This window comes from Alosa sapidissima, chromosome 17, assembly GCF_018492685.1.
Source record: "Alosa sapidissima isolate fAloSap1 chromosome 17, fAloSap1.pri, whole genome shotgun sequence".
In the NCBI taxonomy this organism is placed as follows: domain Eukaryota; kingdom Metazoa; phylum Chordata; class Actinopteri; order Clupeiformes; family Clupeidae; genus Alosa; species Alosa sapidissima.
Genome location: NC_055973.1, coordinates 17,522,317 through 17,549,269, shown reverse-complemented (window position 1 = coordinate 17,549,269; position 26,953 = coordinate 17,522,317). Strand labels below are relative to the sequence as shown.

Below are 26,953 nucleotides of genomic sequence, written 5' to 3'. Positions count from 1 at the left end.
GCACACATGCCTAGATTAGATAATACAATACCTGCCACACATAAATACACAAACACACACACACACACACACAGAAACACAAACACGCACACACACACAAAATGCACGTTCATGCACACAATCTGATTCATATCATTTTAAACACCTCACTCACAAACTTATCTAACAAGACCGACTCAAATTCTTTCAGCATCTCAACTGCTAAACACCTTTCAGTGGCACATTTGCAAAGAGCCCTATGTAATCTCTTCCTTAAACCCTTCTCAAATGTTAATGTCAACATCCTGATGTATGGTACAATGCACAGACTGAGGAACTAGTTTGTAAGTCACAAGAGTTTGGCATTTTGAAGTTTATGTATTATTTTATGCCAAAGTTAGGAGTTATTGTAAGACACTGAAGAAGGAACATTTGAGAAATGGCAATACTATTTCATCCATATGTCCATAGTCAAGTGAAGGGTTGAACTTGTCAAACTGTCACTTCAAATATTCTAGAGATGAATGAATACTGCATCACTACACTTCCACCTCAACACAAATAAACTGACATTGTAAACACAAAATAATAAATAAGTTTACACTAAAGTTTAGATGTTTGACCATTAAACAATAAATCAATCAAAACAGGGAATGTTGATAGACAATGACTAAGCATGGGCTATCAGTAATGGCGCCACATTACACAATGATTTCTCATGTCACAGTTTACTAAGCTATCTTACATCCAAGCGTCTTGAAAATAAATTGAGTGAAGTGTTTTCATAACAAGGGAATTATTTCACAACCAGAGAAAGTAAATTAGATCGGCTCGCCCCACAGTGCCAAACCCTCCTCCGTCCTCTGGCAATTAGACAGCCATCCAATGCTTTCTGCCTTCTTCGCCTCAAAAAATGTTTCCCATGTGTTGCCAATTCAACATCCTTTGATGTCTGATTTCCCCCCTGACACTCCTGCTGTCGGACAACTCTGCAAAAATAAAATGCACTCAAGGAACAAAAAAATGTAAAATGGATGGTATGAACAGCGACATGTTTTTGCAAACCCTCAAAACAACTAAACAAATGACAGGTGAGTAACATCAAAGGGTGAGTTTTTGACAGCCATTTATGGGGGTGAGGGGGGTCTCACAGTGGTGAGGAGGAGATAAACAGTCGGAAGGGCGAAGACCCAGAATACTCCATTTTGGTGCAGCGTTTGATCCGAGATTAAAATGCAAACACAAACAACCACACACAAAACCAGAATGATACATAAAGCAGTGATACAAACATGGCCTATAGAGTACTGAATGTATGGAGACATGCAGGCTATTCTCACTTACAGTAGACACATCTCAGTCATTCGAGGAGTGTGTGGTCTTCATACACCAAATATGTGTGCAATGTATGTAAGTTTTGATTGCACTACATAGACAAAGTGTTCCTGACAGAAACAAGCAACCTGCATAATTTGCATTTGGCCTATACATGAGCAAAGGTCAAAGCTGTTCCACCCCACAAATGCACTGAGGATGCATCAAAGACAAATTACGGTGTCTAGGTAGTCATAGAAACACTAAGGGCTGTATTTACAGCCTGCATTGTTCTAAGCCTTAAAAACCCTTTTTAAACACAGCTAGTCTGCGACCAGCTAAACAGGGAGGTAAGAGTGATGTTTAGGTGGCCAGGCAGTGTAATCATCATAGGCCATAAATGAGGGGTATTCATCTCTAGACAGGTGCAGGTGATGATCAGCCGTCAATATAAAACAACAATTTATGAAAGCTGATTATTCAAGAGGGGTTTGCATGTTAGTGACTTGTGAATTAATTACAATAAATTACAATAAATTAAAATATAAACACCCTGGGGGTTGCTTTACGAGTGTCTAATGTAGTTGTTTGGGCAGTTTAAGTAGAGACTTCCTATAATGTAAGTAACAAACTGCATTGTTGGAATCGGCATGATGACGTTTTGCCTTCTGTTTACTTCCCAGTCACCATGGTAATAAACATGTTGGTGCATGGACAGTGAGCAAGTCAGTGTAAAGAATAACGGGTTGTTTAGCCTATTTTAAGCCTTTTTTAGCATAGGTTTGTAAAAGAATAAACATTTATTACAGAGCCATAAAGTGATATACAAGATTTTGGAGCCAGTCAAACAGTATTGCATTTCTCTGGAAATTAACAATTGTCATATTATGACTTAAACGTTTCAAATGTTAAGTCATTTGATGTCTCAGGCAGGAGCATGACCTTTTTGCCAGTTTTAGAATAATTGATTACCCCCTCAGCACCAAATGTTACCCAGTATGCATGATATTAAAAATGCCCTCAGAGTGTAGCACAGTAGCTGCCTGTCTGCTCTAGGTGTTAGCTGCAGCAACTCGAACTAGGTAGCACCAATTTCTTGCACCGAGCCATAATTCTCCTTTAAGTTCGCTACAATGTAGCACACAATTGCAACAAAAACAAATGGGTTTGCATTTCATGTTGTCCTCCCAAGAGGGTAATACAGTTGATGTTTTCAAAGAAAAATCACTCATAATTTTTTCAGCATATACCTTCCCTCATAGATCATAATGGCCTAGACGAGAGAGTGCAAACCCAGCAGCTCACTCTTAGTAATTAAACGGAAATGGAGCAAAATGTCATAGGCTAGCTATTGACCTCTCCAACATTTAACAAAGAGCACTTAAGAGTAAAAAGCTTTGCCATAACCCATCAGAGAAAGCACCCAAAACTAATCTAAAACAATCGATTAAAAAAGCTTTAATAATGAACAGCATGAGAAAGAGAGACACATACCTTCTCTGATAGGGAAATGGACATAAAATCAAAAGGCGACTCAACACTCCATAATGTTGTGTGGTGTCTGTGAAAAGAAAACAGGACAAAAGAAAAATGAACTTAAAAAAGAAAGCTGTGCTCAGTTCTGTGCACAACTCAATTTCTACTCTACACCCCAAATTCTTTAGCTGCAACATTTCAAAATAGTAACTCACGGTTTTGAGAGGGAAAAAATGTCTGCATCCTGGAGACAGAAACTGTGGTCACTCAAGTTACCAAAGTTCATGAGTGTTAGTAGTAGTATTAACAAGAACAAGTTCAGATGTCTTGCAGACAAAACACAGACATGAAGTCTAAGAAGGATAAATTGAGGTGATGTAAACATACTAAATAATACCGATAGGATTATCCAACGGAGTAGAATTTGAACAGCTGGTAGTGTGCTGTTGCTAGCACTGGTGCTCTACAGTAAGCCTGAAATAAAGTGTATTACTTTATACTGCAGTGGCTGAAAAAGCACAATTGATGCAGAATCCAGTACTAAAGACAAGGTCATTGATAATCGATATGAAGCAGACAAGATTCTTAAAAAAGGCTAAGCAAACTTGGATAATGATGAAGCACACCATGGACAACCGCTCCACAGTCGATAAGGCACACAAGAGAGATTGCGCGAGGTCTAGATGACAAACGCTATGAAACAATGTGGCCGGTGGCCCTGACCTATAATGCAAATGCTCAGTCTGTCAGTGGAATACTCAGGGAGTCAACAGGGCAGGCTCTGTCTAAACACGTCCAGCCACACCCTCACACACACACGCACACGCTCAGGCACACAAGCACATCTTAGACACACTGCATTGTGTCCTGTGGATGATTCTTATCCATTTACTGTAACCTCTTCACTGTGGTGTGATATATAGATAGATAAATGGTTTGCTGCATAAGTATCTCAAATATGATCAAATAATTACAATGTACTGTATATTAGTGTTATGCAATGGTATGCATACTCGCAATATAACCAAGTACCAAGCCAAAAGCACAGGAGAGCAGGGATGAAGCTGATTTGTTTGTGCAACATGAACAAGAACCACTTAACTGACACTGAATGTATCCACCACTGTAGTATTTAACTGTGAAAGAGGGATTGTTTTTTTTTTTTTTATCAAATCAGGGATACACTTTTGCCAAATTCGTTAGAGTGACCACACAGCATTACAGCAGCTTCCATTTCACCTACAATATGATTAATTACTGAAGCAAATTAGCTGGGGTTAAACTGCCTGCTAACTGTGGCACTTCAGCGACAAGTTAAAATTACTGCCGATACAGCAAGGCCTGTGACACCAGGCTGAAATGCTCAGAGAAGGGCAAACCAGGTGACCACACAGGAAATGACAGACCATACTTCAAAATTAGAGGGATAAATAGAGACCGACAAAGAGAGAGACAGTGAGAGAAATAGAAAGAGAGAGAGATGGAGAGAGAGACAGTGAGAGAGAAAGAGAGGGGGGGCTCTAACAGAAAGTAAAGTGTGGACTGAGCACTGGCTTGTCCTTGAGCTAACAGTGTGACACTCAGTCAAAGCTTTCGCCACAGGCCCACTTTATAACGACACACACACACACACACACACACACACACACACACACAAACACAAACACACACACACACACACACCATCCCTGCCCCAACACCCTGCACCAGGACCCCTAGAAGAGTGATTCACTTACCCATCTTCACTTTTTTTCCTCTCAAAATCTGGAACCCCATTCCAAGTCATACCACTCGCCCCATAACCACATCCCCCAGATCAAATCATACACAGCCTCCCCTGAAGACAACATTCCCATTTCTCCCTCCCCAGTAACCTGCTTGCTGTCCATCTCCCTGCCCCATAACTGCATTCTCCTCTCCCCTAACCCTATTTCTTGTCCTTTTCAATCGTCTGTATCGTACAGATCTCCAGAGCTCTGCACTCTCGGTGGGTTTGCTTCTCTGAAACATGATGGGGGAGAACTATTGTATTGCTCCCAATTGCGGTCTGTCTATCTGTCTGTCTATGTGGCTGTCTTGCCTATCTATCTTTCTGCCTTGTGTGTCTGTCGATCCATCTGTCTAGTATGTATCTATGTATCTCTGTATGAGAGATGTGTGCCTAAACTCAATTTGATTCAGGAAGCCTAACAAAATGTCACGTGTCTTTAAAGCAAAACTCAGACTTGAATGCAGAATGCAGACTTAAGTGTATGGGTCATAGCACACTGTTTGGCGGCTGAAAAGCAAGCTCTCCTGTCCTCCCTGAACAAGGCTAGTGTGCACACACGCGCACACACGCACGCGCGCACACACACACACACACACACACACACACAATCTCTCAAATGTGCTTCAGAAAATCCAGAGCAATACAGTCAATGCAATGCCCTGTAGCCATGGTAACCACTTTTTTTTTTAATCTGTGTTGGTGGAGAAAACCCTGACCTCGGCCTGAGCTCTCAGACGTGAAGCATCGATTTGGAACAATTACAAAAAACACTTCAAACTGTAAGGAGAAATGGGGATTCAATTTGTCTCCAACAGAGAGCAAGGGAGGACTTGGAGGCTGTTGAGGGTCTTTAAAAGCTTTAGGTTGCATGTGTAAATAATTAGAATTTTGGTGGTTATGAGTGTTACCAAAATCAATGATGTTCCATCATCATCGGCAGGTGAATATGATGACTATGCATACATCTAGTTCTATTAACTAACGGTCAGACCACAGTCAACAACAATGACTCCTAAAGACTCCATAGAGACAAAAGAGACATGATGATAACATGTCTTGTTAAATTGGGGAGTTAGCCCGGAGTCAGCCAATCATGCCGACGTGTTCTCAACACACTGGGAAGCAGTTATGACAGGAGCACTGTGCAGCAGGCACAGAGGTGTGAGCGTGGTATACGCAGTGGCAGACAGAAGTGTGTGTTGACACACAGCAGAGTGGCACATCGAAGAAAGAGACAGGAAGATGCAGGGGGGAAAGAGAGTGAGAAAGGAAGATGCAGGAGGGAAAGAGTGAGAGAGGAAAATGCAGGAGGAAGAAAGGGAGAGAGGGAAAGAGAATGAGGAGGATGCTGGGGTAGAGAAAGAGCACCTGTGAGGGACAGGACTGCCATGATTACTAGCAGTAACAGAGTGGGTCGTTGTCACCCTTGGTCCCGTCGCCAGGGGAAATCAGCACTTTCTAAACTAATTAGCCTGGTGAAAACTGCTGAGGCTTAAACGCTTAATTACATCACGTTGAAAATGAACTACAGCCAGACAGACACTGGTGCATGCAATAACCAATACACATCAAACAGAGCCCCCCCCCCACACACACACAGTCTTGTCACTCAACTCACAAAAACACACACACACCCTCTTTACCTTTTCTATCTCTCTCATATATTAATTCTATATTGTCTTTTCACAACAAATGTGGATTTATCTCCTTTATATCTCTCCCCTATGTTCATCGCTCTGTTTCTCTCTGTCTCTCCGTACTGTGTGTGTGTGTGTGTGTGTGTGTGTGTGTGTGTGTGTGTCAGGAGTGAAGTCACAAAGACACACATAGAAGTTTTAACCTTCACCAACATCATTTTCACACAATGTCATTGCACACATGATGGGTGTCCCAGCAGTCTAAAAAGACCATGTGCCTGTTGTGCAAATCACTGAACTGAACTGATACACTAGCAACTCCCCCTTCGACAAACAAGGTCATGTCAAGGAAATCCCTGTAATAAGTTCTGCATTTGAAGAACACTGTGGTGTGTCATCTTGGATTTGATTTAGGGTGTGGTGTTGTTGGGTTTGATTGGTTTGGTGGTGGTTGAAGAGAGATCCCCCCTCATTATAGTGCTTTGGGTATCTCCCCCCCCCCCACCGGCCGAGTTGGCGAGTTGGGACATTACATTATTTGTGGCCAGACCCTTAATCTTTCCAGGCTAGGAAGTTTGATCAGTGACAGATAAGATTGTGTCAGTGCAGCATCCACATGTAGGCCTAACTCTTGGACCTGGAACTTGGTTTTACGGCGGGGACATTTGTGTGTGTTTCCTGGAGACGAACTGACCCGTAACGCGACGTTCCCGGGAACTTCTACGGGGCCGAACAGAGTACCTGCCTCAGGGTAGGTACTTCAGTGCGGCCCTGAAGAACTCAAGATGAAAACGAGGTGTCAGAGAGAGAGGACAGAGGACTGATCCTTGGTTTATTTAAGGAGGTTCCTTTCCTCTCCTTATTCCCAAGCCCTTCCTCGACGAACAATTTCAAACTTAAGAGAAAGCTTATGCAGAAAGGACGCTGCAAAGGCAAGCGCCTCCACACAAATGTTCACCACACACCGAGTGGAATATGACCTCCAGTAAATCAGAACCTAACCCACCGTCACCCCCACAGTGAAAGGGAACGAGGGGAGGGAACGAAAGAGAGTGTGAAAGAAAGATAGCAAAGGGAGAAAGGGAGGTCTGCAGTCACATGAATGACCTCAGCTGAATTTAAAATGGAGGACATTTGATTTGGGTCTCACGCCCAAGCTAATTAGCCTAAAAACACACAGCGGGGGGGGGGCTTACATGCATTAAGGCCTCTTGCTGAAATAGTCCATTACCACATGCAGCAAACACACACACACACACACACACACACACACACACACACACACAGTCCCACTCTCACTCTTCAGTCATGTAACAGTCCACCTCCCCCCAGGCAAGGAGGTGCACTTAACCTTAATCGCTGCCATGGTGACACCCACTTCTCTCAGTGATAATCAGCTGGTTTTCAGCATCCACTGAAATGAGCAGATATGCTTTGTATGCATGAGTTCTGCTGCCGCAGTGCTACTTCAATTCAATAGGCCAGTCAAAAGTGTAATAGTTCATGACTCTACATTGCCCACAGTGTATGACAGGCCACTTAACATAAAATCATGAGTGGACATCATTAGCTGGGTTATATTGAGCTCATTCACATGTTTTCATTGCATTCATGAAAACCCGACTCCTGAAATGACCAATTATGTAGAAACATTCATGTGAGCCAATGCCTCAAAACATATTTTGTCTATTTAACATGTTAACCACACCAACACCTGGACACAAATCAACACTAATGAAAAATGACAACAGATGTACATTTGGGCAAAATTTAACATAATGTCAACATCTGTGCCATGACAGGACTGTGGAAGGTGACAGCAGGCACAGCACATTTTTGTTGATGTTGTTGTTGTTGTTGTTGTGTGGCATCTGTCCAGAGGAGCCCTGGCACCATGTCCGACATGCAGCGCTGCCGGTGACGGGCCGACGAGCCGAGCTGCTCCCCAGCACCTGGAGCCCAGCAGCCAGCGACTGGGCTGGAGCCTGGAGCCGGGCAGGAGGCGGGCAGGAGGCGGGCTGGAGCCGGGCCAGGCAGGGCCGGGGATGACAGAAGCGCAGGTGTGGAGCGTCAGGCAGTGCATTAGTGGCAGTCTGCCCAGTAAACGTCCACACCGGCGGAGCAGAACGGAGCCATCTCGGCGCACGGCGGATGGAAAGACAAATGGGAATCGTGGGGGCCGGCCCATAATTCGCTCCTTCTCTCACTCCAGGTCTCCCTCGCTCTCCATCTCTGTCTGCCTCTCCCGGAGTCTCCATCTCTCTTCTCTCCTACCTGCCGGTCTTCATCTCTTGACTGCTTGCTCTGTGAGGCTCCATCTGTTCCCCGTAATTGTGAGAGGGACACAACAGTAAACATCTCACGCTCCCACCCCCTTGCTGGCTCCTTTATCCTGATGGAGGCTCCCTGTTCCTCCCTCAGCCCTTGGACTGCCCAGTTCAAATATCTCTCCCTCTCATGGGGCCGTTTCTTATTTTAGTTCATTGACTTGAGTCAATGATGCAAGACTTCTTTAAAGTTTAAATTCTTTAGTATTGTAAAAGGTAGGCTACATTACAGATATTCTGTAGCAATGTACAGATGCATGAAAAATTCTGTCTAGTCATGATCAAAGACTGTTGCACTCTAACTCCTATGCATCTCTGTACATTTTTACTGCTATAAGCCAGTGACGTCAATAACAAATATGCAAACTAAACATTGATTTTACAAAACACACAACAGTCATTCATTTCTAAAACTTAAATAACAATACAAACATTACAAACTAAACATTTTTACACATTTACACCCTCTTTCTCCTCAACTTCGCCAGTCAGAGCTGTCTCTCCTCCACCAAAGCCTCCTGCATGTCATCGGTGGCCCGTCTGACTGCTCCGCCTGCTCCATCAGTAAAGGGGGGGGGGGGGGGGGGGGCTGTTGGCTGATCTCATGCACCCCACTGGTCTTTGTTTTCACATCAGCAGGGAAACCGCTGTGACAAGCACGGCTCGCCAACCTCCCGTCCGAGAACTTCCAGCAGGGGTCAGCCGGGGTCACTCTTTGAAAAATCATCTCCCCCACCCTCCTTGGATAAAAATGCTATTAGCTCCGCCTGAGCCTGCAGGAACACACACTGCCCTGCTGGACTCTGGACCTCACCGAACACATCACGGTAATTCCACAGAGGGAAAATAGCTTTCAAATTCAATCCCCACATCAAATCTAAAAGTAAAATAAGACTACTACCGTCAGACAGTGAGGGGGAGGGAGGGAGAGAGAGAGAAAGAGAGGCAGACAGACAGAGACAGACAGACAGAGAGAGAGAGAGAGAGCGAGATAACCTGCAAGGTGCAGATGAGGGGGAAACAACACTGCTTCAATATTTACATACCAATTTCCAGGCCAGGCACTCAGTGCATACAAGTTTTCATCCGCACTAGCTCTACATCCAAGCACTGCTGGCCTGAAACCATGTGAGGCTCTGATTATGTGTACATGAGTGCGGCAGCGGGCACTAGGGTAGGCGCCCTCCTGGGATGATTTGGATGCACCATTAATAAATGGACCGAGGAGGGAAAGCCACTGAGAAGGACGGTCAGACACGCTTTAATTATAAAAGTGGGTCAGGTGTCTGTCTAGTGCCAGCTCTTAACAATGGAAAATCCATACCAGCAAGAGATGTGTTAAAGGGCTCCTCAATTAGAAGGATGCTTGTAAAATGATTAAAGGCAAAAAAATCAACATGCCACTGTTTTGAAGTCCCTGGAATACTGTAACCGTGTATAAATCGCAACAGTGATTTGCGCAAAAAAAAGCTAAAAAAATGTGAATTGACCACTTTCATGTATTAACCACAGTGCCCAATAGCCCAATACATCAGCATCAGATCATACTTTATTCAGAAAGAAGAAAAGAAATGCCTTCCCATGTATAGACCGCCCCAGTCTATTAACTTTATAGCTGAATTTTTTTTTTTACAAAATCAATGTAAACCCCTTAGCGTGCAACTAATTTTTATATTCATGTCATCCTCCTTCTGTGACAGTGAAGTTCACCTAACAGGTGTGCTGTGATTCCCTTGCACTATGCATGCACAATCAGAAGAAAAATGATTGTAAAATTTGGAATATTGAACTGAAGCTTGACTGATATCGCAAATCAAATCGCAATCACAATGTTGGAGATTATTTAGATTATTAGAGACAATTAGATACAGTATTTTTCCAAAATCGTGCAGCCCTAATATAAGTATGGAACATCATGGTCTTTGTGCAGCGTGCCAAACATTTAACGAAAACCACATGTAGCATCTGTTATGACCCATATGAACATCCTTGGCCTGTCTGAAAGGGACCCAAGTCCTCCAGAGGACCGCCACATCTGGCCTTATGTTAAAGATTAATGTGAGACAGTGGGGCAACTTTTCTTGATCTAAAACCCAATCGGTGAATAATGGTTGTAACCACACAGCGTTGTCTGCATGGAGGCAAGTGGGTCAGATACAAGTGAATGTCGGTGACTCAGACTTCTTATTCCAATGAACACAAGGCTACATGACCTCAGAGGGGAGGACAGTCACAAAGGATCATCACAGCTCTGTAGCCCATCTAGTCTTCCCTTTAGCAGACTGATTCAGTCCATCCTCCCACATCCTTTCTTACTCAACTTCCCCCATCATCTTCCACAAACGCACCCTTGACTGCTTTTGACTGCAGCTTCCCTGTAGTACCACCGCTGAATCGCCAGCTGCCCATTCATCCTGGTTAATTAACCTGGCAGAAAACACCACCTTTCACCGCACTGCACTCAGTTCGACGCGTGTGTCAAGACAAGCACCACTAATTACCACGTCTCCCGTGTTCGGTCAGACGCGACTGAAAGACACTGCTCAGTTAATCGTGTGAACTGATTGTCATCAAGGTTTCACTGAAAGGGCTGTGCAGCTGGTTGCAGAGATATTGGCCACTGTGAAATGAAGGTTATCCGGGGACTGACAAGGAAAGGGAATTTTGAGGACTTACATTCAACAAAAAAAGATCCCTACATGTTGCACTGATAATTTCCATAGGAGAGGCAAATGAATTGTTCAGAGCGACGCTCTGAGAATGTTAATCAGCACATCACTGTCCCATTCTTTGTCCATAGGGGTACGAGTAGGACAATAGCAACTGTCCAGGCTAAAGCAATCTTTTCCTTTCTCACAGGGTGTTTGCAGTGGGGAATAAAATGCCTTTTATCTGACAACAATGGCTGGTTCAGATGACTGTCCACCATTAGTCAGCATTTATACAAAAGCAACACAACCACATTCATCAAAACATACCCCCTAAAACAATGCGTGCCAGGGAAAAACAAAGTGATTTGGATACCGAGAGGATACATTACCAATAAACTCGACAAAGCAAATGCTGAATTGCAACCTAAATAAATACATAGTAAAGATCAACAAGGCATTGGAGAAATGCATTTAATGGCGTCATTAAGGCCAAGACAGGAGGCCAGTGGAAAGCATCAATATTGGCTGCGTGCGCATGAAAAACTCATTTTAGATAGGAATGGCAAAACAAATTGAGTGTCAGGCAGCGGGGAGCATCTAATGCAAAAACACCAATATCAGCTCACTTACAGGCCTGCAAACAACCATTAACAACTGGCACGAAGACTCCATTTTGTACTAATACTCTTGCATGAGAAAAGAAATAGTCAGATACACCAACATAATATATCAGTCGCTGCAGAAACATGATCCCATGGGGTCACAACTCAATTTATGACATAATTCTAAAACAAGGTAACCTTGGTAGTGTATCCTTGGAAGTTTCAACTCACCATCACTCCCTTCCTCCATCCCTCCCTGACACACTCCCTCTCCCTCCCTAGATTTCGGAACCAATTCAAGCCGTCCCTTTGCTTTTTCCCATTTTTGCTGAGGAATGGGATTTAACAACTGGCATGTCCCATGCTACATTTTGTCAGGAAGCGCCGCGCTCTACCTCTGCTGCTATATCGCTCATTCATTTTCAGCCCCAGATAGCGAGACATCACCTCATTATTAGTGAAGGTCACTGTTGGCACCCCATCAATTGTCAGACATATTTTTTCCACCCCAAGAAAAGTGCTTGAATTGCATTTATTACAAGCACCTCTGGTAGAAGCGGAGATATTCAGGTGGAATCACACAGTGACTCGCAGACTCAATTTATAGATAGACACCAATAATATATCAAGCGAAAATAGACTGAGGTAGAGAGGAGGTAAAAACAAGAGACAAAAAGATCTATAAAAACGTAAAGGTTATAATGTCGACCATAAAATGCTATACACTGTGCGGCAGCACACAATGTCATACATATACACCATCATTTACATATTTGTATCAAAAAATAAAGATCTCAACAACCCAAAACTCAATAAAATAATTAAATATATGGGAAATAAATGTTGGGTTTCAAAAAGTAAAATATATTTCCACTACAGACTTTCATCAAGCTTTTCTTGAAACAATCATACAAGCCAAGTGTGTGTGTGTGTGTGTGTGTGTGTGTTTCTCTCTGGTATTTTTATAACTTTGGTGGGGGAGTTAGGTCTCACAGCAGGATCTGGTTTAATCCCTGCTGTGTTATATTCAACATCTGTGACATGTCAATGGGATTATAATATCTTCATTTTCATCCAAACACAAATACTCAGCATGACACCAACATGCATCAGTGTGATAGTTAATGAGGTCCATGACTTGAGGACAGGCAGTTCAGGCTCTATTTCGTATATCATTGATGGGGCCAACCCATTACAATGTATTGGCACAAATCTCTGCGTTCAGAAAAAGAAAGAAAATGTAACCTAGTATTGTTACTCTGGTAGTTATAACTAAAAAAATCAAATCAATTTTTTTTAGTTATAAAATCAAATTAAAAGATACACTGCAATGTCTCCTGTTCATAGGTTCTATAGGTTCCTACAGTTTTTGAATACTATTTGAAGCTCCTATGGCACAGTGTTGCATATAAAAAGCATTTAAAATCAAAGGACCATTATCAAGAGAATAGAGGATCTGAGAGTTTGATAGATAACACAGTGATGTGGGCTACACACTGTGATGTATGCACACTCCTGCTGACAAAAGGCTTTCCCAAGTCCTAGGATGTGATTTTTCAGCCTTTACAGACACGGATGGAGTCCACCAGGAGGAAATGGGCAAGGTAGTAAAGAATGTGGCTAATGCAAAGGCATACAAAAGCACACAGGCATTAGTCACATTACAGCCCTTTATCCTTGAACCCCATAAAGCAATGTGTTCTGTTTCTATGGCTGAGTTTTGATGAAATCAAGCTCACAACTTATATGCCCACAGTTATGCAATTGCAGCACATGACATCCTGTATGTCGTTGGTTTATGAGCACTTCCTGTTTCTAAATGCTAAGTGAAACCAAGTCTGACACTGACATGAGACTACACACCTCAGTTGTGTTATATTGTGCTTCATTTTACACTCATACATCCAAAATCATGCCTTCTCTTAAGACTACAGAACCACAGTTTTCTCAGCTGTGGTGACTCAGAACATAATCAAGTTCATTATTTATTGAACTTGCCAAACCATTAGAAATCTTTAGCCAAGACCAACGTTTTTTTGATCCTGTCTTAATTCCAGTTAATTTTATAATACCATCTTCCCAAAGTCTTGGCACAAGAGCAATATATGCAATAGGAAAATTGTCAACGACAATGCAGGCCACAAGTCAAGGGGGTACAAAAGTACAGACAAATCAATATGACAGTGATGAGTGAGAGTGAGAGAGAGAGAGAGAAAGAAAGAAAGAGAGACAGAGAGAGACTCCAGGCACACATTACCCAAGATCCCAAGATTCAGCACAGCCACTTGTTTCTAACAGATGGAGGCCAATTAGCCACCTGACATGGGCAAAACACTTGGGTGCCAGCATGGAGCTGCCATGCACATGGGAATAGATGGGGAAAGGAGGGGAAACCTGCTGGCATTGCAGGGACACAGAGCAATTCAAGATCAAGAGATGGAAACTGACTTGCAAAACACAGCTCAGAGGGGTGTCCTGAAGTATTCATAAGAGTGACTATCGCTCAACAACCTCATGGAAAACAGGCTTTTATCAAAGTGTATGAGTCTCCCCACAGTGTTGGGTAGATTCCTCTGCAAGTTTAATAGACTAAAAGAAAGAGAATCATGGCATGTTTCTATCAAAACGAATTACTATTAACTAGGCTACTCTATCTGCTGTAAAATTCAAGATACATGGATATGAATATTCTGAGGGCACTAACTGCAATAACTTATCTTAATTCACTACAAAACATGACTTGCTTTGTTTTCTACTAAACATCTTATTTTGCAGCAAAATATTCTAGTCATCACTACTACTGTCAGACTTGGATACTGAAAGCATCAGAAATGCATTTGCCTCTATTGAAACTACAAATGCAAGTGGAAACCAAAAGCTTTCATCCTGACTTTCATCCATTTGAAGGAGAAGAAAGACGAACATATGGGAGATTGGAAAGGAGAAAAGCACAAAACACCTGTCAGTGAGAGTCATGCATCTGCCAGTCACCAGGGAGAGCGGCTGACACCTTTCTGATGACACAATAACAGCTTTCATACATTTGATTTTTGAAAACCTTCAAGTTCCTCAAAAGCATGCAGAAAGACGTTAAATAACTGTCAGACTGGGAGACTGAGGACACATTCTGGGGCTTCAAAGAACACCAGCCCTCCATCTTAGCTCATTGGCTTTCACTTGATCTGTTTCCTCCAATCCCCAAATGGCCCTGAGCATTCCATCTGATCGCAAAATTTCACAAACACATTGCACCAATCTTCTGAAGCTATATCTGGTTATGTAAACACTGACTGTCACTGAAATCCAACAGCATGGACCACATTCCAGTAGTGATACTGACAAAGCACAGCTCGGACATTCAAAATTGACGCTCAGTTCAAGCAGTAACACATCTTGATTGGCAAGTAAGGAGGAAAAGGGTAGTTCTGAAGGTCAACTGGTCAAGAGGCTTCACAGCTCAGATCTAGGGCAGCAATCACATTGCCTGCCCTCCTGTCAATCAATCAGACATCAGCAATTAGCCAACAGTAGCAGACCATGCGCAGACAGCACTTCAATAAACATGACAGGCACGGCCTCCGGTGACTCAGCACCTTTCCAATTATTCCAAGGCTGAACAGCCAAAAAGTAAAACAAGTAGATTCCTGATGGCAAAAAAATGTTGCATGCTCCATCTGAAACTAACTACAAATGTTTTCATTGCAGGAGGTTTATCTATATCATTGGGTGCCAAGAAAGTACAAAGAGCTCTTTTGTGTGGCATCAAAGCCATGAATATGCTGTGCAGAAAGCCTACAGGGAGCTTGAGGGATGGAGTGCCACTTTGCAGGAGAAAAAAAATAATACCACTATGGAGACAAATTGTTGACATTCAAAATGCACAGCTAAGGATCACCTCAATAAAACCACCCATGTAGATATTTCTCTTAATACATGTCAAACATGTCTGAAATAGAAGCAAGGATACACGCAGGATAAATATGTCAATTCAAAACATCAATTTTTCCTTCATTGTTTCGTTCCTTTATACAATGTGCAACTCTGCTCTCACGAAAGGCAGCTGTTTGGTGGTTAAGCTCAAAATTCATCTAAGGCTTTGTCTTACACTGAGCACTCCATTATGGTACAAACTATGTCCATCAGTGCAAAATACATTATTTAAATCAATCTCATCAGACCAGTCCTCAAATGAGGAGACTGGTGGAAAACCACAGTAATCAAGTTAGAGAGACTGAGATATATAAAAAGAGAGAGACAGAGACAGAGAAGTGTGTACTTGCAGCTGCAAATTCCACAGGTTTAATTTAGTCCTCATCTAGATACAAATCAAAGCATGATGCACCAGTCATACAGTTTCATTATGAAAATGGAGTGGTGTGACAAAGACACACATACTCTCAGTGTCAGTGCTTCTGGCTAATATTCACTTCCACCCTTTGTTATCAACCTTTAACTCAAGCGAACACTGTGAATAATAGTGATTAACATGACAAAAAAATACTTTCTATCATTATATGACTACCAGTGACACAATAATGTTTATACAGATAATCCTTTCCAATAGAGTAGATTTTGTCTGAAATTAAGGTTTATTTTGCTCATCCATCAACATAGAATGGAACAATAATGAGTGGTGATTTCAAAGAAGAAAGGGAGAGGTTGCTTATGAAAGTCATCCTAAAACTCTAAAAAGAGTTGTCGAGGGTGTGTCAGGTCATTTCCTTGTGCACAAATCACAGGCATGCACAGACATCAAGCATCAAACACAGAGATGCTTATCCATATTGGCAGGGTTTCGGGTTGAGTGGGTCCGGGAAGGCCTGAAGATTGTGCGCACTGTTTCACAGGATGCTACTGCCCCGGACAGCTGACAAGAGCCTATGTATGCTATTAATGACATAATTTATAACATAGCTACATGTAATTGCCTTAGCGACGGTTAATGGTGCTGTGCTTTCTTGGGGGTCCATGTTCTGTTCTTTGAGTTTTTTGTTTGTTTTGTTATCCTAGATCTCTCTGGTTGTCTAAGACAAGTTCAAGATACCTAATTCAAGTAGGTGCATTGATTGGGTTAATCAAATCTTGACGTTGATTTAAAATAAAATGCTGTTTTTACATTGTATACGACTAAAACGGCAATCATTTATATTCCAATAATAATAAAAAACATACAATAGTTGCAGTTCCACGAGTTTCTTTTGAAATTTTTGATAACAAAGAGAATATCACTGACAGGATCCCCTGCATCTCGCCGTCCGTACCTTCTGGCTAGCTATGACAACAGGGGAACCCAGCCCCAAGAGTGGACACGCGTCGGTGCAATAAAGCATTGTTCTGCGCGCATATGCAATATTATCACTCTTCTTCAAACAATGGCTTGGCGAGTGGCACTAGCTGTCTGTCGACACCACCTCTGACCAATCAGCGATGTAACAAAAAGACAAGAACGGATAAAGAAAACGATACTGCGAATGTGTTACCCAGCCAATAGGTTACACTGTGTAACGGTGTATCTAAATTAGAATTAATAACATCATTGTGCAAATATCCATAGCCTGCAATTCTCAAGTTTCGCGGATAGATTAAACATATGCATTAGGTCGAGATGGTAACCCCATTTAATACCAAAAAATCCTTGCAAAGAGCATATTGTAAAGTCCAAAATATAAATGCTCATACAGAACCAAGTCAAACTGCCTATCATTTGTACTTGTATGCAAAGAACTTTGTAGTAGTCGTTTTTACATCCATGAAAAGTAAAAATCTATTTCCGTGACTTTCAAGATAAGATAGGCTACTCACAACGCTGTATGGGTTTCTCACTGGTTCATTCGCGCGCAAAGAGCGCCGAGATCCACATTTGACCGTTCCGTTTAAATTGTCGGCTAACGTTCCTGATGTGAGTTCAGAGACCATGAAATGAAATCAACAGTGGTGACCACGTCCTGCCAACTAGGGAGGTGGTTCGCTGTTTATGTTGCCTTCCTTATTTTAAAACCAACTGCATTGTCGTCCCACCCCTTAGCCAGTTTGACCTATCAGGAAGATACCTTAACATTGTGGGTGCGTCTCATTTGGCCCCGACTCCTCCTTAAAGACCACCTACATGCTTACTTCTAATAAATGAAAATGCTATTTGAATCAGAGAAGATTAAATATGATTGAGAGACAGTTCATGGGGATTCCTCTGCAAGCACGCACACACACACACACACACACACACACACACACACACGCACGCACGCACGCACGCACGCACGCACACACACACACACACACACACACACACACATACCACCATTTGCTACATGCAGTCTGAGGTCCTGACTGTTATTGGGAGAGATACCGTTGAATGTGGCAGCAAGGCTGGTACATGTTAATGCATTACAGACTGGAAAGAGGCTATAAAATGGGTTGCTTGGATGTGAGAGAGCTTAGAGAAGATGAGTTTGTGATCACAGAGGATTTGATGAGATAGAACGAAAAGCTGCCTATGAGTTATGGGTGGTGTGATATCAGTGTGGAGAAGTCCTCACGTGATGGTGCCACCAGATAGCAGATAGATGTATGTCTCTCTGTCTCTCTATCTACCCCCCCCCCCTCCCCCCCTCTGTGTGTGTGTGTGTCTTCATAATGCGCTGCAAAAATACATTTAGGATTTTCTAAAGACTGTATCAGGCTGCAGCTCAGTTATTTTCACACCAGTGTCCGCAGGATATAAAATGACAGCCTCACTAAAATAATTTACAACCACCTCCACATACGCAATTGTGACAAGCTTTGTGTTCCTGTGTGTGTGTATATCTGTGGGTGTGTCCTGGCCTGTGAATATGCATGTATGCCTTTTTAAAAAGTGTTTGTTATTATGTGAGTATGTATTTGCATACTTGTCCTACTTTTCAGTGGCAGTGGTATTCCCCAGCCTAACCAGTAGTGTCTGAGGATAGCGGCTGGCTTTGAATGCTTGGGATTAGGGGGAAAAATCTAGTATTCTTAGTGATGCTGTCACAGCAAAATCAACAGACACAGTTTAGTCAGTCTGTGAAAAATAACAGCAGAATAAACTTTTTGAGGTTATTTGGCCTGCAAGTAGGCCTATATGTTGCTTTGCTTTTAGTATTCTACCTGTATCTTTTTAGTTGTGCAGAGGAGTTTGAGGCAGTACTCTGAAGTGTCTCTCTGAGTCTTGTGATCTGCTCTTTCACTGAGGTTTCTTCAGGCAACATTTTACATTACATTACATTACATTACATTTGGCTGACGCTTTTTAACCAAAGCGACTAACAACATGGTAAACAGTAAGTTTTAGAACAATTCTCACAATTTTAGGACAGTTTAAAAAAACATTAGAGTACAGTAAGAATAAGTGCGTCGGTGAGTGCTGTTTTTAACAGTTACTTGTCAGTTTAAAACGGCTGGTGAGTGCTAGGATCAGTAAGACTTGTTGTAAGTGTTGCTATGAGAGTAGATGTTCTCTAAAGAGCTGGGTCTTCAGGAGTTTTTTGAAAGTGGAAAAGGATGTCCCTGCCCTTGTAGGAACTGGCAGTGTGTTCCACCAACGAGGAACATTTTGGGTGAAAAGTGTCTGGTTCACCTCAGGTCTTTCCTGAGCTTTGACATAAAATGGCATATGGTTCTGCAGAAACACCTTCAGTCTCATGCAGTCATTTGATGATCTCTGGACAAGCCTGTGCCATGTTTTATGTCCTGTTGTACTCTGTTTTGACCACAACATTCTCCTGTCGAAAGGAGCTGTAAAAATGCATAATCTCAACAGACATGCACATCTCACAAACTCAAGCGCTGGACGCACTTTTTTATGGGAACTCTTTCACTGAGATGCTGAAGGATTCCTGTAATTCACCCCAGTGTCCATCATAACACCAAATGTGTTGTAAAGAATTTAGACATAGCTTCTACTGCAGAGACTTTGTTACTTCTTAGTGTCTTCGGCTTCCCCTTTCTTAATCCATATTTCTCTGCTCCATATAGTAATATATGATGTCACTCATCTTCTATTATTCCCTCAATGGTGCCCTTTATCCCTCCCAGGATGTTGCTCAGGTTTGTATTGTGAGCCATTCTCTGAAGCTAAAAGCCCTGTGGTACAGCATGTTAAATCTTGGTAACTTTGAACCTTTGCATTACATGATATTGGCACAAAATTGTTTTGGCTTCTGAATTATGAATATATAGGCCATTGGCATTTTGTTGAGTGAGCCTATTAGCCCAGTGGGACTGCATGCCCACCCAGTTTCAGTTTCGGTGTTTCAGCATCCCGGGAATAGGCGACCAAAAGCCGGTGAAAAAATAAACTTAGACAAAATCTACATTTGACCATGCTGCGCTAGCAGTAGTGTTGGTCATAATACTATCTTGAGCAGGATGGCAGCTACCTGTGTGTTTGGCAATGCTGAGACAAGACACTGAAATCATGTCTGAAAGTTGCTTTGCATGGCATGAAATGCAAAGAGACTCCTCTGCCATCGGCAGCACTCACATTACCCACTGCAGTGTGGTAGGATGATGAGAGGAGACAACTCGTGCTCCCTAAAAGAGACTGTCTGCTTCTGAGCTTCCTCTGGGAAGCCCCTTACAGAGCAAGTATGTATTTCTGTTTTCTCCAGCTTACTAGCTCTCTTTCTCCCCCTTTCACACTCTGACTGTCTCACTATCTCTCTATTTTCTCTCCCTCTTCCTCTCCATGTCTCTGCCTCTCTTTTAAATCCATCTGTGTTTTCCACTGTGTCAGTCTAATTGAAGAGTATTTGCCGTGCTCCTACAGTGGCTTAGTTTCTCTGACAGTGTGGTTGAGGTAACAAGACCTCTTGCCAATGCTGTGCTCAGTTCTGACACTGTACGTTTAATAGCTGTCAGTGTTAGCATGCTGCTGGGGCAGATGGATGGTTATGACTAAGATGGTCTGCATAGTGGAGGTATGCTGGCTGGTGTGTGTGTGTGTGTGTGTGTGTGTGTGTGTGTGTGTGTGTGTGTGTGTGTGTGTGTGTGTGTGTGTGTAAGTGTGTGTGTGTGTGTGTGTGTGTGTGTGTGTGTGTGTGCGTGTGTGGTAAGAGATGGTATACTGAGGCATCACTCAGCATGAAAGGAAGCTGTGTTGAGCTCTCAGCCATGCTCGGTCAAATCTTGCCATGCATCACCCAGAGGCACGATTGATGTCACTGGTAGATTTATGATAAGCAGACAGCATTAACGTGCCACTAGCCTTGTTTTGGACAGCAGCCCCTTGTAAGCCACAGGCTGAGCCATTCCAAAGTGTGTGAGTGTGTGAATAAATGGACACTGCTGCTCACAGAAACATGTTCCAGGACCATGTTTTGGGTGAGATGGTGCTCTGAGGAATTTGATCTTAGCCTATTTTGATTGAAAAGAATGCACAACTGACTGAATTGTGACGAAAGTATTTTGTTGATAGTCTCACTGCTGATGCTGAACCACAAGACGAGAGCCCAGACAAGACCACTAAATGAGAACACAAGCCTCTTGAGTCACAGTTCATAATAATCCTGATTTGGGACACATGTTATCATGGGGCTTTTTAGATGTCTTTTACATACATCCATGATGGTTCACCATCACTTTCCAAATAATGGACAAATCCTAAATGCTACACTCTCCAGACAGATTTGGATTAAAGTTAATGTTTTTATGCTAACACAATTCCAGAATGCTAAAATTAAAGTATGTTCCAAAGCATGCTCCAAGTTCATGCAAATATCGAAAGAAAACAGCAATCACTGTCTTTGCCTCTATACAGTACATATTAACTAGGATGTCCTAGGACATCCCATAGACTGTATAAGGGACATCCCCGATACAATCTCCACTATCAAACACGGCTGTGACAAAACAAAATGAAAAAGAGAGAGAGTTGAAGAGAGATGGAGAGGAAGATAGTGGAGTCAGACACCATCTTCTTGTTGCTTCGGCCACCTTGGAGCAGATGACCAGAATGAGATATGAGGAGTGCCCATCCATTAAATTAGCCCAATCAGAGAGAGATGCTCCCTGCTCACATACTCACAGTTCCGTCTCCTTCCCATCTGGGCTCAGTCCATTCCAGCAGACAGCCCAGAACCATATTCTACCCCACCAAGAACACATGAGGAAGCACCTGCATATATAATTTAGGTCTAAACTTTATGAGACCAAAATCATCCTCTTGGACCAATTTCAATCAGTCAAGCATGTGTACAGAAAGCAACAGAACAAACCAGACACATAAAAGCTCTCATATCATTTTTCCTTTCTGCAGTAGTAGAGATAGCGGTTTTAAAGGCAAGCTGTTCAAGATTGATCACCTTCCAGTCTTCATGCAGTAGAAAGACACATCCGTTTCTCTACACACACACACACACACACACACACAACAGTGCCTTCATGCTTAAACCATGATAAGACATATGCCAACTCATCAAAACCCTGTGCCAAACCATCACCTGTCATCTTGCCTAAGATGACTTCCTTTTCTGCACTCAGAGAGAGAGAAAGAGAGAGAGAGAGAGAGAGATGAAAACAGTTAAGAGAAAAAGGAAAGACAGAAAAAAAAAATCCTCTCTCAGATCCCCAATCTCTCAGTGAGATCACAGTGATAGAGAGAGTGGGAAGGTGACCATCGTTTGGGCAGCAGAGGGACCTGGCAGGTGCCACTGCATAATTGGATGTATTGTAAAGGGAAAATGGGCGGCTGACATGAGGTGAAGGAGAAGTGGCCACAGATGAACCTGCATGGGTCTGACACTTTAATGGTTGTTTGTGAAGAGGACTGAAGACCCTCACCAAGGCCATGAAGAGAGGGTTACTTGCTCCTCTAACATTTACACTCACGGGTGAGGTGAGAGACTTCAAGGACCCCCTTTCTGTTTCTTGAATCTCATGTGTTTTCCTTTAGCCATTTCCCCCCAAATGTAACATGCCATTTACAAGGGAAAATGAGACATGACACTTTATCCAAGTGGTTTTCTTGCAGAGACATGATTATGAGGGTATGTTGGCATTCTGGCAATTCCTGGATGGCATGCCAATGAGAAGAAATGGAGTGGAGATACAGAAATGTCAACTACCTAAATCAATAAAATGATCGTCAAATTGAATAATGTAAGCATCCATAACATACAGGTCATACCTTATTAAAATAATGTTTAATGTTAAGAGATGCATTTTCTGTTCACGTGTTGCATAAATGTATATTTTACATGTTGTCGTTCATCATGATGAATCGTAATTCATCATGTGGATATATATTGCAGAAAAATATGTGAAAGATTAAAATACGGAGTGTCTATTTACACCCCTGGTACAAATAGCCTTGGCCACACAGCTGAGCTATTCACACCCTGTGACATAACAACAAAAAGACGTTGCTCACGTGAACAAAAAACATGGCGGACATTCGTTTTTTCATCAGCAGAAAGTGAAGAATTCTGAAAGGTTTCAGCACTAATATCTGTTCAGATTAAGTTTTAGATTGAAAAGTTGTGTTTTGTTATCATAATCTTGGTTCTTTTCAAAAAACCTTGGAGTGAGATTTGGTGGGGCCAACCAAAATTTTGATGCGGAAATTTTTGTTTGGCTCATTCAGCATTATCCCGTACAGTAAAAAAAACGTACATCAGTGGTTCTCAGGTGTAGGGACCAGGCATGGACGGATTATGAACTTTTGGGCCCCTGGGCCCACATGTATTAAGGGCTCCCCACTAATTGCCGCATATGTGGAAGGGGGGTTTGGGGGTCTTCCCCCAGAATTTTTTTCATTTGTTTGATGTGATTTCCTGTATTCTGGTGCATTTTGGTAGCTTAGAAATCTAGACACACCCTAGCGGCAGCAAATTGCATATGCTTCCAGGGCTAGTCTAGCAACTCTCCGTTGGCTTGTGAGCTCGAAAAATTAAACTTCTATCAGGCCAATCAAATGGTCTATAGAGTCGTTAGGGAGGCATAACATAATGATTAATGGCACAGTTGCAACAGTTTGGCTTGAATTCCCTCCTACTTGAAAACAAAGAAGATGGATATTGCTGTTGGCCAACAGTGTGACACGAGTTAAGCTTGTTTTGAGATGGCAAAAGTTTAAACTAGCCAACTAGCTCCGCTGGTGGGAAAACGCATGGGACTCAGTGCTGTCCTATTGCGTGCAGAGGGAATTTGAAAGACAACCGATTATCCCGCCCCTCGGACTGAGCACTGCGAACGGTGAGTGCCCAGACCCTACATTTTAATGTGGGTCTGGCTGGTCAGGCTAGCATTTTGGGGATGGCCAATACTAAATTCAATCAGATTCATAGCCTACATCCTGATGTGTTGATATTGAGGCAATGATTCCAAGCAAAGGCTTGGGCTTCAGGGCCCCCTGACACCTTGGGCCCCTGGGTCTGGGCCCGGAAGGCCCGTGCAGTAATCCATCCCTGGGACCAGGGTCCCAGAGTTAAATGAACATTGGTATCAAAGGGATCTAGCCTACTACTAGGAGCATGGGTGTCGGAGGCATTGTGAAAGTGGGTGGGACATTTCAGAGGGGGGGGTATGGGGGTCTTCCCCCAGAATTTTTTTTTTGGACTAGATGCAATTTCCTGAATTCTGGTACATTTTAACAGGTTATTTAGATACTTCTATATAACAAAATAAAGCCAGCCTACGAAATTAATAACAAGTAAATCATGCATAATTAAAAAATAACTCAAGGCTACTTGGCTACGCAATAAGGTTTCCATTACAGCACCGCAGACGTTCAATGAACGCATGAAAGCAGATGGTTTGTTTGAAATCCCGACACTCTTTCAACTACATGGAACGTAATAGTGATCATCAAATACCTCCCCAGATTTCAGTGCCCATCAGTCCCAACATTTAACAATATAATCAAACGGTCCAAAAGTAAATTAAATATCAAACTAAACCGAAAATGTCATGCTTTTGATAGCCTACCAGTATGCCGCTCCAAGAAACGCATGTCTCAAAATAAAACTCGCATAAGAAATAAAGGGCTGTCTCGAATACAATCCTGCCCCTAAAGGCCTGTACTTTGTCTTAAGACCCCGGCCATAATTTGAGGATTTACAGTATCTAAGTAGACAAACTGGCTTCAGATATCCAACAGAATAGAGTAAGAATTTAAGAAATTTAATAGAGTAAGAATTTAAGAAATGTTTGTATATTTTAACTTTTAAATGCATCAATCAGGTGCACTTTCAAAATAAATTCAGAGGTCAGACTTGCTTATTTTTATGGAAATATTTGTGCTGTAGCCTAAGATATTTTGCACTTCAGAATTATAACCATGCACACACAGGTGGAATAGTTATAGTGATATTGCAATAAGTTCACAACCACAAAAACATATGCTACATTTCACAGTTCAGAAATGTGTGTACATTTCAGCACTCCATGAAATTATGCAGAAGTGGTCACCTGTGTTATTCAGCTAGTTTATTTAAGATAATATATTGGTCATTGTTGGCCATAGCCTATAGCCTACATGCTATTCCTTTTTCAGGATGTACCCATATCTGCATGATGTGAATGTTTGCATATGGCTTATGTCAGGCTTTATATCAATATTTGTGTCTCGTTATTTGATTTTCTTCATATTTTTGCATTAATGTCACTAGGAAGCATGCCAATATAAATATATTCATTTATCTGTAATATGATTGGCTGGAACCTGACAATATAAGAACCATGATAGTGGGATAATCTATGGCTGAGCAATTTACAAAAATGTATGTAGGCCTACTGACAAATAGTTTACATTAGAATACATTATAATTTCGCCCCAATGAGGCTATGTAGAAATGTGTTGCAATTTTAAAACCGGATTACTCAGGAACCACTTATTGCACAGAGGCATGCTTTATATCCTGTATTCGGTACGGTTTGCTGTTTATTGTGATATTGGGTTTGCCACGTGTTGTGTGAGTAATGGGTGTGCACTGTGCAAAATGCAAATATGATTAGCCTAAATTGCACGTTGGTTCAATGTTAATTTTCTCGCGAACCATATAAAACATATGTATAGGTTTAGTTTAGTTGAACCTCATCTGCCAGGTATTTGACCTACCAGGTTGACACTTCTGCGTGAAAAATACTCAATAACACTCAAAGCATACCTGAAGCCGGGGAAATGCGGGGGAATGAATGCGACTGGAACGGCTTCTGAAGTAGCATCGCTAATGAGAGAAAATTTAGAAAATTCCACAGACAGGGGGTGCTCTTGAACCCTCTCACCGTCTCTGAAAGCATAACCGTGGCTCAACAGGTAGATCTATGGATAGGCTAAACTCATTTTTCAGGCATCTGACCGACCGGGTTGACACTTCAGCGTGAGAAATCGGGGGTGTGGCGTGTGAGTGTGTGAAACTAATCAAATGCGTGTGTCTCACGGCCAATGCGTGAGAGTTGGCACCTATGCAACCGTCAGTTTGTTAGTTAACTGAATATGACGCTCGGGCCTATAAACGACAAGTTTACCTGCATACACCCTCTAGTTGTAGAAGTAGATAGTACAGTGGTCACAGACATGATTTAGCACGTGGGAGACCAGGGTTTGATTCTCGCATGATGCATTATGGCAGAGTGAGTGCGCATGTGTACCAATGTCTCTAGAGAGAAGGTGTGCAATTTGAACAAGAAATCAGTCCTCAAACAGAAACTTTGATTGCAACAATTAGCTAGTTCACGCACCAGGGTTTAAATAGCATACATTAGTATATACAACAGGGTGTAAATAGCATACATTACTATATACACCAGGGTACGAATAGCATCTACTTCTAACTATACATTGATGCAAACAGCATACCTTATTCAGAGTGTCTACACAGTTGAGTTATTCACACCCTGTTACATACAGTAACAACAAAAACATGTTACACATTACACATTGTGTGATCAATATGCCAGAATAAATGGACAGGGGTGCAAATAGCATACACTGATATTTGTACAAGACGGGCTACTAATAGAACACATTGCTGTGTGCACCGGAGTACGAATAGAATTCACTTCTAATTGCACCAGGGTACGAATAGCATACACTGAATAGCCTTACCCATTCAAATATCAGCAGACCATGAGGTGGTTGAAATACAGGGCCGTCACATTCATTTTCTACTGTGCTGTTGCAGATTAGCCTGTTCAACACAAACCTTGAGATGTCATTGTATTCAGGAAGGGCATGGTG

At 42.2% G+C, this 26,953-nt stretch overlaps 1 protein-coding gene and 1 long non-coding RNA gene across 4 annotated transcripts in view; both read right to left on the bottom strand.

Annotated features, from left to right (window-relative positions):
* The window catches only part of LOC121688098, a 14,743-nt gene extending 10,127 nt beyond the window's left edge, over positions 1-4,616 (bottom strand). The window contains exons 1-2 of the long non-coding RNA XR_006024498.1: positions 4,405-4,616; positions 712-719 (exon numbers count right to left, since the gene is read on the bottom strand). This is a non-coding gene — a long non-coding RNA (uncharacterized LOC121688098). The remainder of the gene's footprint in view (positions 1-711; positions 720-4,404) is intronic.
* Positions 1-17,714, bottom strand: part of LOC121688093 (E3 ubiquitin-protein ligase RNF152-like) — a 27,841-nt gene extending 10,127 nt beyond the window's left edge. For 2 of the 3 annotated variants that reach the window (XR_006024494.1, XM_042067455.1), the window contains exons 1-2: positions 17,560-17,714; positions 2,788-2,854 (exon numbers count right to left, since the gene is read on the bottom strand). The gene's annotated coding sequence lies outside the window, so the exon portion shown is untranslated. The remainder of the gene's footprint in view (positions 1-2,787; positions 2,855-17,559) is intronic. The other variant, XM_042067456.1, reaches the window with a different exon arrangement.
* Positions 17,715-26,953: the final 9,239 nt, after the last annotated feature.